General features: G+C 35.7%; 1 protein-coding gene across 9 annotated transcripts in view; it reads right to left on the bottom strand.

Annotated features, from left to right (window-relative positions):
* LOC149557071 (tRNA/rRNA methyltransferase (SpoU) family protein) overlaps positions 1 to 15,170 on the bottom strand; it is a 332,528-nt gene that overhangs the window by 149,631 nt on the left and 167,727 nt on the right. The gene's annotated exons all lie outside the window — the stretch shown is intronic.

Here is a 15,170-nt window from a genome sequence, read left to right as displayed (position 1 = left end):
ATTCTAGCACATGGAAATTATATCAATCTCATCTTGCCATTCATACAAGGGTTATACTAACCTCTCGCACTAGCACAATTAGCCATTCATATAGAGGTTGTACTTACCTCCCGCACTGGCACTATTATCTCACTGGCACTAGCACTGGCACATTTCTATACCTTAATGTATTAGGTTGATACCTTTATATGTCCAATGTTATAGGTGCCACAATAATGATAAATTCCTTTTGCTATTGTTTGGTTCTTTCTTTTATCTTACTCTTTCATTGTGCTTATCATATGGAGATTATAAACGTGTTCTTCATTTCAGATTCTTCTTTTGCCTATTGTGAATGATAGTATATTGACAATCTTATTCGTGTTTGGTCACATTCTAATCCATAACCTTTTTGTTCAGATTTTGTATTATTTCTTGTGGGTCTTCCTTTCAAATATGAATCCTTCTATATTCATAAATGATGAATTCGCACCGGATAAATATATAGTCATCTTTGCACATTCCATGGTATTCTTCCAATTGTCTGCCATAAAGTTCAAGATATGCTTACATTGGATCACTAATTGGCAAACTTGACCTTCAATCTCCACCCATGTACACACCTCTCTTCCCCTCACAGTTTGTGTGATGTTTATTCAAATGGTTTGGACATGTCTCTCCTATGCTGATTTGGATCCTTTTCCTCCCTATCGTCTGATGGAAATAGATGTATTATCTTCTATTCGATGTATATCCAACTATCAATGATCTCCTCTTTATATCCTCAAAAGGCGATGAAGAGACGGCCTTGTTGCCCCTTGGTAATGGTCGTGTCTACTCATAATGCAATCATACCCTTAATGATTATATTAATTTCTGTCATTAATTATCCTTGATCGTTCTATTCAATAATGTGGATCATTGGCATGTCTTGTGATGATTATCTTTATGGGATACTTATGTGCTGCTTACAATCTTCTATCTTGTATGCATGGATTGTCGATCTCTTTGGTGCATAGTTATCGATTCTACTGATATCAAGTCTATAGTTCTCATGTTGACTAATGTATCTTCACTACTTGCTACTTGTTGATTGATAATTTAATCACTTCAAATATTATTAGTATTAGTATTTGATGATTCATATATATATATATATAAATATATATATATATATATATATATATATATATATATATATATATATATATATATATATATATATATATATATATATATATATATATATATATATATATATATATATATATATATATATATATATATATATATATATATATATATATATATAGTATTATATGTTATTAACACATTATTGTAATATATTTATATAACATATTATTAATACATTATTGTATTATATTTATATAACATATTATCAATACATTGGTGTATTATATTTATATAATGTATTAATATATTATTAATACATTAGTGTATTATATTTATATAATATATTATTATTTTAATGATTATAATAATACATTTTGAATATGATTATATTAATTATATGTTAATGTAGGGTTATCACAGTTTGGTAACCTCCAATGTGGTCACCTGTAGCCATGCTTGCAACCTAGAAAGCAATTCAAATCCAGCATATCCCATAATAAAAACAGTATTATTCAAGGCTCTTTGAAGCCCTTGCTTATGTTATGCACCGCAGTCAACATCTATGCTGGGTTTGTGAGCCCCTCAAAACTCTTTATTCTTTGTATATTTCAATTGAAAACCTTCCTCCATATCAAAGTTCTTTGGATACTTCTTTTGGCTATTGTTCCTAAAAATCAAAAAATGGAAATAATGATGAACAGTCAAAAACCATGGGCACACATATTGGAATAATTGGGGATGGCTATTGTAATGAGGTTTCACACCATTTCTCCATTGCAAATGAGGACCCTTTCTTTTCCCTTTAGCAATCAGCCAAAATTACTTGAAGTAAGCTTTGAAGAGGTTTGGCAAAATTTCTAAGTCTTGCAAGTCTTTATAAAACCAGGTTTGGTCAATAGGTCTCAAGGAAGGCAAGTACTTTCAGTCAAAGCATAAAGTTTGAACCTTTACTTTGATATGCATGGCACTTGAATGGAAGAGTGAGTGATCCTCCAACTTGATCTAATCATTATCAAGAACATCAAATTTTTAATCAAGTTTCTGTAAACCACCAAGGGAAGTTTGAAGGTTGAATTGAGAATAACCAAGGACAGAACATAGAGCTTTGTAAAGTCGGGGCAAAAATTAAAATTTGGGTCTTCATTTAGCCACTTTTATGAGAATGTTCAAGTCAAACCCAAGGGCTTGACAAACAAATGACAAGTCATTGTGCCCAACTAGGCTGCCAATTCCAATCAGCCTTCAAGAACTTTGAGCCCGAACTAAGACAAAATTTGAAATCCAAACATTAAGTGTTTGCTCAATATACAAGTCCAGCTCCAAGTTGAAAGTACAAAGCAAAATGTCCAACCAAGGGGAGATTTCTGATTTGGCCAGCAAAAGCACATTAAATTGGAGAGCAAAAACAAAGACGATTTCTTATTTCTGATTTTCAGTGGATCTTGAATCAACAATAAATTTTCAGAGTTTCCCATAGGCCTTACCTTGAGTTTTGAAGAGTGCTTTACTTGATAGGGGTTCTTGCTTCAAGGGCGTCTTCAACAGGGTCCTCTGAACCATCAGACTTTCACCTTCCAGCACTGGAGCAGCACTTCAAGTGGGTGAATTGATGCTTGGACATTCTTCATCTTGTATATTCCTCCTATCTCCATGTTGAGAACTTGCAGTTTCTCTGGGCATTGGCTCATGGTATGTCCAACTTGGTTAAAATTGAAGCACTTACCGGTGAACCTTCCTGGTCCCCTTCCTTTTCCTTCAAATCTGCCCGTCATTTGGTCTTCTTCCACCCCTGAAGCCTCCTCTGTATCTTGCTTCTCTATTATGTTCTTGTGCATTGGATTCCCCATTCCTTCCATTTGTTGGGACTTTCCCTCCAAAGTTTCCTCTATTATTGATTCTCTAATTCCTGCCACCTCTACCTCTGTTGTTCTATTCACTGCTCTTCAACCTTTCCTCCACTCTGAGGGCCAATTGAAAACATTTTTATACCATTTCTGGAGCCAAAAGCCTAATCTGCTTTTGAATCTTCAACCCTAGGCCATTCAAATACTTGGCCACCTTCTATGGTTCATCTTCTTGCTTCTTGGACCTAAGACTCAATTTATGAAATTCCTCAATATAAGTAGTGGCATCCAAGTCCTTTTGTCGGAGGTTTTGAACCCTTCTATGCATTTGATCTTTTAGTCTGAGGATAGGAAATGTGCCTCAAGCCTTGCCTTCATCCTCTCCAACGATGCTATCATATTCTTGCCTTCCTTTACTCTTGCCCCCTACACATAGTTCCACCATGACAAAGCAAAACCCTTCAACTTTCCCTTTCCCAACCTAACATTTTCACTTTCAAGAACATCAGGATATTCAAAATGGTTACTTCGGGCTTCTCTCCATTCAATTACTCATCAACATTCATACTACCTCCATACACTCGTAGTTTATCAGTAACATCCCCTTTTACTGATTTCAGGGCTTCCACAAAGCCTTTTGGTCCACGGAAAGATCTACCACTTACCTTGGTCCTTCTTCCCCTCCATCTTCTTCTTTGTCCATGTCATCTTCACAATCCCTCTCTTTATTGTTAGACTATTTGAACTCACCTAGTTTTTCTTCAAGCAACACCTACATCGTTTTGAGGCTTCTCGGTTCATCCCCTTTGGAGGCATGATGTTAGCCTCTAATTCTTCTTCTCCTTCTGACATACATTGTAATCAAACACCAATCTTGGCTCTAATACCAATACGATGCAGAGTGACAAGATGCTCCACAAGAATTTTTAGGGCCCCACTGTTTGTTTATGTTCTTAGGCAACAAACTTGGTCCTTTTTCCTTCAACCCTCCCAAGCTTGATCTTATACTCAGCCTTACTCCTAGGCCCTCCTTAGAGTCCTTTCTCCAACTAGAGTAATTAGACATTCACTTGGGTTCCAAACCCTTCTTCCCTTTTCAACAAATCATTTAAGATGTCTGTGAGTTCCATCCTTTCCTTGATCCATATTGTTCACCTCGATCCACTTAGTGGCATAGGCAAAGACCCACAACTATGTTTTATGCAAACAAGCCTAAAAAGGAGACTTAAAACAATTAGCCCTCCTAATTGAGTAAATTTGATATTTCTCCCAACTTTCCTTAACAACCCTCAAATAAACTCTAGAATCTTATACCCTTTTGGGACAAGTAAGAAACTACACAGTTTGAGATGTTGGTTTTGCGTTTGACTAGGTCAACCAACTATAGGCTCTAGACGCTAATAAACCCTTAAGCAGTGAGGGTTTGATCAAACACTATTGAATTCGATTGATTGCAATGTCCCCATTTTTAGTGGGTTCTTGTAGTTGGCTTGGTCAGTTCATCATCGCGACTTTTGTGAGTTGATAGTGGGATTTGAGGGTCTGTGTTATGGAGTTATTAGGTTTTCCAATGGCCCTATGGTGATGCTTGGCTTCATTTTGAGGGACTCACTATTTAAAGTAAGTCAACCATTGGTCCCGATGAGCTCAGTTCAATTAAAGGAGTTGAGTTATGCTCTTAGTTTTTATTTTGGACTTCTTGTTTGAGCTCCAAGAATCTTGGAGGGAGCATCTATTTCTAGTAAACCACACCATCAAGTTCATTCATAGTTTTTCTTTATCAAGATCACTCCAGTGTTGTCAAATTTTGATTCTAATGCTTCTTCAGTCATTTTTCGTAAGATGGGTGAACTATTATTATTATTATTCAACTAAATATGTTGAAGCTGCTATTTTTTATGGTTTGTATGTTGGTCACCTTGGTATCAATAGCTCGTTGGGACCGGGTTGAAAAGTTTTAAATCTTGGGCACAAGGAACAATGACCTCGTGTGTCAGAATTTCATGATATGGTTGAAAAGGTTATTTCTGGGAGCCAAAAAGGAAATTAATAAATTATATTAACTGCCTAAGTATAAAGCAAAAAGGCTTTTAAGTGAAAGGTGTATAGTTGAAGCTAACTTTCACAATGGAGATATTAAATATGGCACCCATGATGAGAATTGATCATCCATTTGTCTATTGATTTTATTTTATCTCTTGTGAGAGTGTCTAAGTTTGTGAGTTTCAAACCATTGCTAATGTATAATGGTTTTGGACTGAGATTGTGACTTCTCATACTGTTGCTACTGTAGCTGAGAAGTATAAGGATTTTGGTATTGCTATTGTCTTCGTTGGTTGTGTTTACTGTGGTTGGGAAGCACCATAGATTGCTGAAGATGATCATACTTATATCTGTGATAGAGGGCATTACATGTTGGAAGAGATTGACATAGCTGGGTGTCCAAATTCCTACAGTCCACGGCATTTGTCTTAGGGAATCGAATTGTGCATTTAGAGGTTTCTGTTCATCATATTTGCATCATTTGGGTTAGGGTTAGGCCTGTGTTAAATATCTAGATGCCTGCATTCAAGTTTCAAAGTCCTGTGTTCAGCATTTTACTGCCTGCATTCACTATTATCAGGCCTGCAATCCAGCTTTCAGAGGTTGCATTGTGGAGTTAGAGGTCAAGCTGCCAGGTCTAGGCGTGATTTTTGCCATTACTCATATGCTCAGACCCTGCTATGATATTTCCTTGCTGCTGGCAGGTTACTGCTGAAGGTGTCAGGTAGATGTTACAAGCTGGAAGTAACTCCCAGTGTTATGGGTGTGTGCTACACTTAGAGGGAGTTGTTTGTGTCCAAGCTCTGTGCCTATCTTGCAACACCATTTTCTCCAGGTTCCATTGTAAACACTTTAGTTTATGCAATTTCAATTCCGAGCTGTCATCTGTTATGTAAACAATCAGAATTTCATTAATTTTGAGTTGTTATATATTTGTGAGTAGTTTCTGGGCATTTTTCTTCATTTATCTTTAAACTTTAAAAAACCAAAAAGCATATAAACCATTATCTTGAAAGAAAACAACAGGCTTCCAAGGAAACATAATCAGCATTTAGTTCAAAGCATGCTTGCAAAGTGTTTGACGGAATGTCAAACAATTGAATAGTAAAGAAATTGGGGTTAGACATGGCTATAAACAGCTGGGGTAGTTTCCTTGATCTAGGCTAATACGTATCTGATTAGCTCCTATCAATGCTTAGTGACCTCAAACCAATGAAAATCTTGCACTCACACAGCTTGCAACTTCTCTGCAATGATTGTTTTCATCCTTGACTGGTTTGTAACATCTTAATGCCAAGCCTAGGGCATCATGACAAAAATCAGGGACTGCTAATTTTGTAGTTTACAAGGTAAGCTAACACTCCCCAAACCATCATGCAACTCCTATGATGGAATGTGAGAAAAACCCATGAATTTGTGAAACCTTTGATGCGATTGCTTATTCAATCTAGTCTATGATAAAACTATGATTTCTCCCTTCAATATTTACCAATTGAATCCAAACCAAAAATTAGAAGCTATTTCAAAGGACTAACAGATCATACCATTAGATCATCAGTTTAATCAAATCCAGTCCATACAACCACATGAAACAACAGAAAATAATGAAGAAAACTTCAGTGTACAGCATCTCAATCCCTTGAATTGTTTGTCAAATCTCCAACTTACACCAATCAATGACACAAAGGCCTAAAACATGCCTTTCTCAAATTGTTCCAACCGACATTTGAACTGCTTGACCACTGGAATGCAACCAATAAGCATTTTTGTGAAAGTTGTCACAGTTCCACTTTGACAACTTCTGCATATTTGTGCAAACTAAGCAATATTTCCTTCCAACAGACTCAAAACACCTTATTATCATCTAGAATGACAATATAGGACCTTATTACTCTCCTAGCAAAGATTTAGCATGATTTGACCCATGTTGACCACAACTGTCGAACTAGACAAAATGAACTATAACGGCTTGGAAAATGCCTTATCACATTGGAAACAAAAGAAGAAAGAATTGATTCTTGATCAACCATGATTGGAGAGGATGCTTCTGCACCATTGTTACATCCCAATTTTTGACCTAATTTTAAATTTGCTCGTAGCCATTAGATTGAATGGATTTTTCTTTCATAATCATGTGAAGTAGGTAGCTATTTATATCCATTGTATTAACTATTAATGAAGATGGTCGTTATCCATTATTTGTCATGTGATGTTTAGAAGTTGCTTGATTTTGGAATTATGGTTAATAATTAAATTCTTTAAATGTTTATATAAAAATTATTATGGAACTTGTTATTGTTGTGGAAGTATTGCACGGGCAATTGTAGGAGAAGTTGAAGGGGGGAAGCATTGCTAAATGGGATCAATGGAATGGGATACTAGTTTAGTCCAATCATCAGGACTGACAGGCATGACCTTAATTTGCCTTGGTAAGGACCTAGCAATTTGAACTTCGGGATACAACTAAAGAATCCGCATGAACTATTAAATAAACAATTTAAAACATAAAATAATTTAATTAAAATATAATACGTACCTCAAAGGATTTTGAATGATCTTTCACCATATTATTATAATATTTACCTATGTACATACACATAGATATAAAAATAAAGTGACACCATAATATTATTTACTTTATAATAAAATGATGCCACCTCACCAATATATCTACGTGTACATAAATAGTTATAAACCATAATATTTTTCGATTTATAACCTTCAAATCTTCTTCCATCATTTTATTCTTTTTCTTGCTTAAAGCCGATTGAACACTTGGCACATTTTTTTGGCATCCAAGAGCCAAGACATTTCTTTTATGTTACGGCTTCTTCGAAGCCAAAGAGACATATTGTCTTCTCTATTTTAGAAGTCAAGAGACACGGAAGATGGACACATTTATTTTTCATGCACCTGACTCACATTCTCAAGCACCCGACTTCTCTATATTACCAACCACATCTATCTTGGCACCCGATAGCTCTGTCAATTAGTAACCTTTGCATTGTTTTTCTAACCATGGTTTCTAGTTATTCAGGAGATCTGCAGAAATCGTGAGCAACATTCATACTGAAAATAGGCGTTCAAGGCAGGTTGTTGAACTTTCAGCAAGACTCCATTCTTCTTTCAGAATATAACAAGTTATGTGATTAACCTAAAACCAAACATTGCAATATAATTTCTTACCAATTTGCTACAGCATTCCAATTTATATAGCAGTAAGCTACAGCTTATGTCATGTTGTAAATTATCTTGCCTAATAGGAGTTGCCTACAGCAAATAAAAAGCCAAGTAACCATGTTGTGAAATCATGATTTAATATGCCATTGGAATTCAAATGATATTTCTGCAATCTCAAGAACACATTCTTCAAATCACAGTTTTTGATAAGCTGGAATATATATTATTCATGAGTCAATTTAGAATCAACAGACAGAGCCGAATTGCTCTGAGATTCCGACCACCTAGGACTCACCAGCTGTATAGCCATGGAAAAGGTGAAGAGATGAGATGGAATCTACAATGACATGTTAGTGAAATCAGATATGATACAATAAATCTAAATAATTTTTACTTAATAGCTCATGCTTGTCCCCATTGTTGTTCCCCTGTTGTCAAGTCGAGCGGTGGTGATCAGGTCATTGAACTCATCAAAAAAACCTTGGCCAAGGTCGTTTAAAGGCATGTTTGCCATCTAAGATCACTTGATGTCAGTGGTGCCAGTTATCCAGACATGTTTGTCCATAACTGTGCGGACATTCTAAACACCAGAATGCTAAGGTGGCTAGACTAAAAATATCCCAAGCCTAATCTTGGGGTAGGGAGGGCCTTTCGAATTCAATAGATTGTGTGGGGATAAGTATGGTCTAAGGTTGGGAGGTTAGGCCTAAGTTAATGCTTCTCCTCTTACCAAAAGCCGAGGCTTGCACAACCAACTGAAGACTCACCGGATATTACTTGTATGTTTTCTTTCTTTTAATGTTAAGCATTTACTTTACTTGTATGAAAGATAGTTAATCATTATTATAGTTATTTCAGTTGATCATTGTTACAGTTAATTCACTTAATCGTTATTCCAGTTATTACATTTGATCATTGATACCGTTATATCAGTTAATCGTTATTATAGTTATTTCAATTGATCAATGTTACAGTTATTTCAATTAATCATTATTATAGGTATTCAATTGATCATAGATATAGTTATTTTCAGTTAATCATTATTATAATTATTTTGATTAATTCGTTGGTAGTTAAAAGTGGTTAATGTTCCATGGAGAGGAATTCAGTTATTTGTTCAATAATTTATTGGGGAAAACTCTTTCTTGATCGTCTTATTTTGTTATGAAAAATCGTTTTGTTACAACCATGAACCTATAATCACTGGTTTGCATCAACTTTGTTGGCTTTTCAACAAGGGGCTCAACTACTTCTACATATTTAGGGCAGTCAACACTCACTGGCATCCTTAATACTACCTTGGCCTTCTTTGTCTTGGGAACCTTGGCCTTTGCAACCACATTGGAATCATGGTCTTCAGGTGGAAGTCCCTCCTTCCTCTTTTGAGTAATTGTGGTGAGCCAAGGACGAAGAGTAAAGGAAGAGAATTTCATGGCAGCAGTGGTAACCAAAGTGGCTATGGATTGGACAGTGGATCAACCTGAGCAACTGTAGCTACAATAGATATAGCTTTAGACATAATGGCCACTGGAGTTGGGCTGCTATGTGTGACCTCTGCAATGAGCTGCTCAAATTGTGTCGATGAAGTATTCATCCATGCCACGAAGGGAACCACAACATTTGGGATAGACATGGTGTATGCATCGAACACACTCAAACCTACGATATTGCTCCACTGTTAGGATTGCAAGAGCAACCAGAGAGATACATTTAGCCAGTGTGATAAGAGTTGGATCTTCATGGAATAGTGCTCAGCCTGAAGGAAAGTTGTCCATCATAGCATGCAAGGGTGAATCTATTAACTGATTTGAGACTGGTGCAAAATCAAGACGGACAATTGCCCAAAACTTCTGCAAGAGGTTGCTTCAGAGAGCACTTTCTTGATGAGGAGGAAGCTCGTCATTACTAAGAACAATGTGAACCTTCTGAGGTTTAGTGGAGTACAAATCAAGTAATCGGCCCTTTCCTTTATCCCCATTTATGGTGAGCTTTGGAATAACTGTCATCGAAGATTTGTGTCATCGTTTTGTTTACCCTTCATTTCAACTCTTAGAACGATTGGTCCAGCAAAATCAAAATCTTTCCCACGCTTCCCCTTTATGGGCTTTAATCCTTTCTTCTTCAACCAAATGTTTGTATTGGCAAGAAGAGGCTAAAAATAATCTCAAATAGAGATGCTTTCCTTGAATGAATAAGATGGAGGTGGGATGGGTAGCCTATGAAGGTGATGTTTAGTGTACTCTGGGTCCAAGTTTTGATCATCTTCAACCCCTGCAAGGATCACTACGAGGTTGAATTCCACAATTTGGTTCAAGGTCAACCAACAATAATCCATCTTGCGGATATCAAGCTTTGTGCGCAAATCAACCCAAAGATCTTCAAGGCGATAAACAAGAATGCATGATTTTCTGATTTTATCATTCATTCCTTGCCAGTCAAAATAAGCATGTGCCATGAACATCTTCAAAGCGATCCTACGAAGTTCGAACTCCATGTTGTTGGCCTTTAGCACTGAATCCAACAAGTAGCCACAAATCTTCAAATGATTCTCTGATGAAAAACCAATGCCTGGCCTATGAAAAGAAGATTAGTATGATCGCACCACCATTAATCACCTTGCTAGCTCCATGAGAATGATCTTGTTGGTAGGATACCATAGAAAAGTACAAGGCTCGTCTTTGAAAATAACCAACTCTCATGTAGGTAAACTTGGGAAATTAGAGGGAAAGACAACCATATTCATTAATCTCTACTCATGCTTCATACGATAGCCACTTCTTTGCCAACTCCTTGTTGAATAAGCACATATAATACCCAAAGAAGGTATTATGTACCCTCCTATACTGCACACGACTAGATCTCAAAATGAGCAGGTCATAATACTCACATACCGACACTATCATACAATTTTCCTTGGTGGAAAGACCTTAGAAGGATCCCAAGGCAGCAACAATATATCCTTGGCACGAGTTCAAATAGAAGGTACCAGTCAAAGAAAGTTGAGATAGCTGCTCCAATATGATATCACTTATCATCTCTCCCCAAAAGATCTTTTGCTTTGAATAGAAAATGAGTGAGATATACTTGAATATCCACAGTTCAAAGACATTAGACTCCTTAGGTTCGGTGATGCGACTGAGAAAAGTGATGAGATCATTGATTCCTTCCTTGAAGTTGGAATGGCACACTCCCCTTGGCCATCTAAGGAGGTTTGGCCTCTTCTAGATCAACCAGTTGGCATTATATACCTAATGCATTCAGCCATATCACTGTTCCACCTTTCCAAGGCCTTTTGTTTAGTGATGTTAGTCACCAATGGAGCAAGTGGAACTCAGAAGATCTAGTCAATAGTCTATGGGTCCAAATTAATGATGGTCTTCCCATCTTGAACTCTGATCGTTTTTTATGCAACATCCAGATTCTTGGCACAAGCAAACATGAACTCTGGCTCATGAGCAGCCAAACTAATATACAACATATCGCCCAAGCATGCATCATCTACCCTTTTCAAGAAATCATTAATATCTAGATGTGAGATATTGGTGTCCTTGACGCATTCAGAATAGGAAGTGACTTATGAAGGAGGTATGGACTTATGGTACTAATACTTCATGTTTTGTTTGTCTTTACCTTTACCTAGACTGATGTCCTCGATCACGACAAGTGTGTATGCACAAGTAACTGTGACATGGAAATTCCAAATCATAAGTTCATCTTCAAGGGGAGGATCCATAGTGAATTTTAGAGCATTCAAGTATGGAATTTAGGACTTTGCATGGTTGGAAGTTATTGGGACTAAAAATGCAAACAATAATTTTAGCTCAAAAACATGAGTTTTTATGGTGAAATACCCAAAACTAGGTTTTTGAAACTTAAAAGCATGTGCGGTTAGGAAGGGAGTTCTTATGGAAAGAGCATGAAAAAATGAATTCAAGGATGTTTGTTTATGATGAGACTTCATATTTCCATCATAAATAAAAGTGTATATGCATGCAAGAAACCATCATTATGGGTTTTTAAATCATGTGGCAGGGGTACGCAAGATGTCAATGGAGCATTTGCGAGCATGGAAATGGTGCTTGTTACAAGCAAAAGCATGTGATAAATGAACTTACTTCACGGGAGTTGTTTTCAAGAATGAAGTCTTTAATCTGACTGTACGTACAAACAACATGAAGTGCTTGCATATGCAACTTAAAGAATGTAGATCGAAAAATAGAAAGAGCACATCATATACAACATGCAAATCTGAAAATGAAATGAGAAGACTTGCGTAAACAAGACAACAAAAATATATACAACAAAGCCTTATAAAAATGGCAAAGAATCATACCTCTTTCCTCAAGAAGAAAAGTTAGACATCTTTAAAAAATGAAATCAAAAAGGTTTCTTGGATTTAGAATGATTGCAATATGGAGAGTTAAATAGACTTCAAATCTTTACTCAATTTTTGTCAAAGTTGAGTCAAAATTTGTGGCATGGCAAGTCTACAGAGTTAGAAATTAAAATTGCACCATTATAGCAACTACTTTGACCAACCATTATCCAATGTGCAAAGCATATTTAAAATGGCATCCAAAGCATATAATTTAACTTGAATGAGTTCTATGCAAGCTAAGAGTAATAAGAAATGCTTTAGAACTTACCTTGAGCCGAATACTTGACGATTTGACGCTACAACATGCTCAAATCTAAGGCATCTTTGGGCAAAAATGTACCCTAGATAGGTTGTGAAATGAGCAAAAACCTCAATAAACTCCACTTTTGAGTAGCTAAATGTGATCCTTGGACGATTTTAAGCAAAAATGACCTAAAGATTCCAAATATTACCACGTCTAGCTCAAGTTATGAACGATTCAATGCTTCAAATCTCGTTTTTCATGAAAAACACTACAAAAGGTGGGTTTTCCCAAGTCAAAAACATGTGTTTTTGAGCTAAAAAACACTTCCCTTTAGGAAAACATAAAAGCCTTCAAAAAGAAGTAAAGATGCACGTTTTGGAGCTAAAAACATGTCTTTCATACCAAAAATCACCACCCATTAAAAACACTTGTAAAAGTGAGTAAAGTTGTGCTTTTCAAGGCAAAATTGCCACCCTTGTGCTTTTTTGGTTATAAAATCACTTAAGACGCACTTTTTGGAAATGAAAATATGTGGTTTTGGGTCCAAAATCACCAACCATGTGCTTTTTAGTCTAAAATGCACGTTAGAAAACTAATGGTGTGCTTTTCAATTGCAAAGGCATGTGCTTTTGAAACAAAAATTGCCACCCTTATGCATTTACAAGCTAATATAAGTAATGACGTGCTTTTAGGATTGAACACATGCTTTGGAGTCGAAAAAGCCCACTACCTACATAAATATATTCAAAACCCCTTGTAGAAGAGGTAATGAGGTATTTTTGAGGAGGAATAACACATGCTTTTGCAATTGCATGTGCTTTTAGGTTTGAACTCCCCGCCTATATGCATTTTAACACCAAGTAAAGTTAATAAGCACATCAATAAACTTTAATTATACAATAATATGAGCTTTTGGGTTCAAATTTCCCACTTAGAAGCACTGAAGTGATGAAATAACATGTTATTGCCTTCAAAAACTCCACTTATATGCTTTTAGGACTGTTATTTATTGGCAGTGAGGGTTTCATAAGTGTTTCGCATGTTGATATATGCTTTAAGTGATAAAAAAACCACCATTATACATTTTTAATATCTCATGTAATTAAATCTAATTAAAAACTATAGTTTTCAATAAAATAGCATGAAAAAAGACTTTAAAAGACCTAATTTTCATAAAACATTAAAAACTATGGTCAAATAACCTAAAAATGAGCTAAAAATTTTAAATGGATGTCAAAACCTAATTTAAATATTAAATACAATTTTATTTTATGCAATTGTCAATAAAAAACCCACTTTTGTAGGTGTTTTTAAATCATGGCCTGTTTTTGGCTCGAAAATCCCCCACCATTTTCCTTCATAACTTAAGCTAGGCAACTTTTTTTGAGGCCTAAGTTATAGCTCGAAACGCGCAGGATTACAAAGGCTTTCATCATAGGGAAAAAACAAGACTGAAAACTATTTACAACAAAAAGAAAAATGAACTAAAGACAAGAAAGTTTACCAAAAATCAGGTGTCTACAATTAGAGAAGAAAAACTCTTTCTTGCAAACATTGGGGATCAAACTTGACAGCAACATTAAAAAGAAATGCACCAATAAAGTTACATAGAGTACAATTCAGGGATAATGAATTGCCTTAGTGATACTTTATCAATATGCTAAAACAAAGAGGCTATACCTACGAATTTATTAGAAAACTGTGTAGGTTTGCCTCAATTTTGTCATGTCAAAATTGAGGACAAAAAACTCTCCTTTCACTATCACATATTTTATGTTTCAAAAATTTAAATGTTGGACACAAATTCAAAAGCGTGTGAATGCTTCTTCAACTAAGTGGGATTGGAATACATGCTCTTCTATCAGCGTGATTAAGCACAATTGATTGAGTGGTGAAATGGTGAGGATTTGGTCTTTGCGCACTCAGACTTGCATCTCTTGACACATGAAGACTGATTAAAAAGGGGTGATGAGCAATTTGGATCAAACTCCTAAATGTGCCAAATTACATGCTACAATTGCACAACTTGACAAGGTCTCTACAGATTAGCCCATTTTCACATGTAACATGACTAACAGGACGGGTAACACAACTCATTGTGGTTCAGATGAAATTGGTTGACATGTTGGCTTTAATGCTTTTGATGAAGTGCAGCATAAATTTTATTGAAAATATTGTAATTTTATTTTCTATTGGTATTTGACAAATCACTGAACTATCATAAGATATTTTCATTTCTCTAGATTATGAGGTTTTTAAAAAAATGGTTTACTGGTAATAATGAGTGTTACTGTTCTTATAAGTTCTAAATTATATATATACTCTCACATGCATAAACCCATAATGATACTCAAAGCCAAAAGAAAAA

Source organism: Cupressus sempervirens, chromosome 5, assembly GCF_028749045.1.
Source record: "Cupressus sempervirens isolate cs-2001-9-10 chromosome 5, ASM2874904v1, whole genome shotgun sequence".
In the NCBI taxonomy this organism is placed as follows: domain Eukaryota; kingdom Viridiplantae; phylum Streptophyta; class Pinopsida; order Cupressales; family Cupressaceae; genus Cupressus; species Cupressus sempervirens.
The sequence above is the reverse complement of the archived record's forward strand: the minus strand, read 5'-3'. Positions and strand labels throughout refer to the sequence as shown.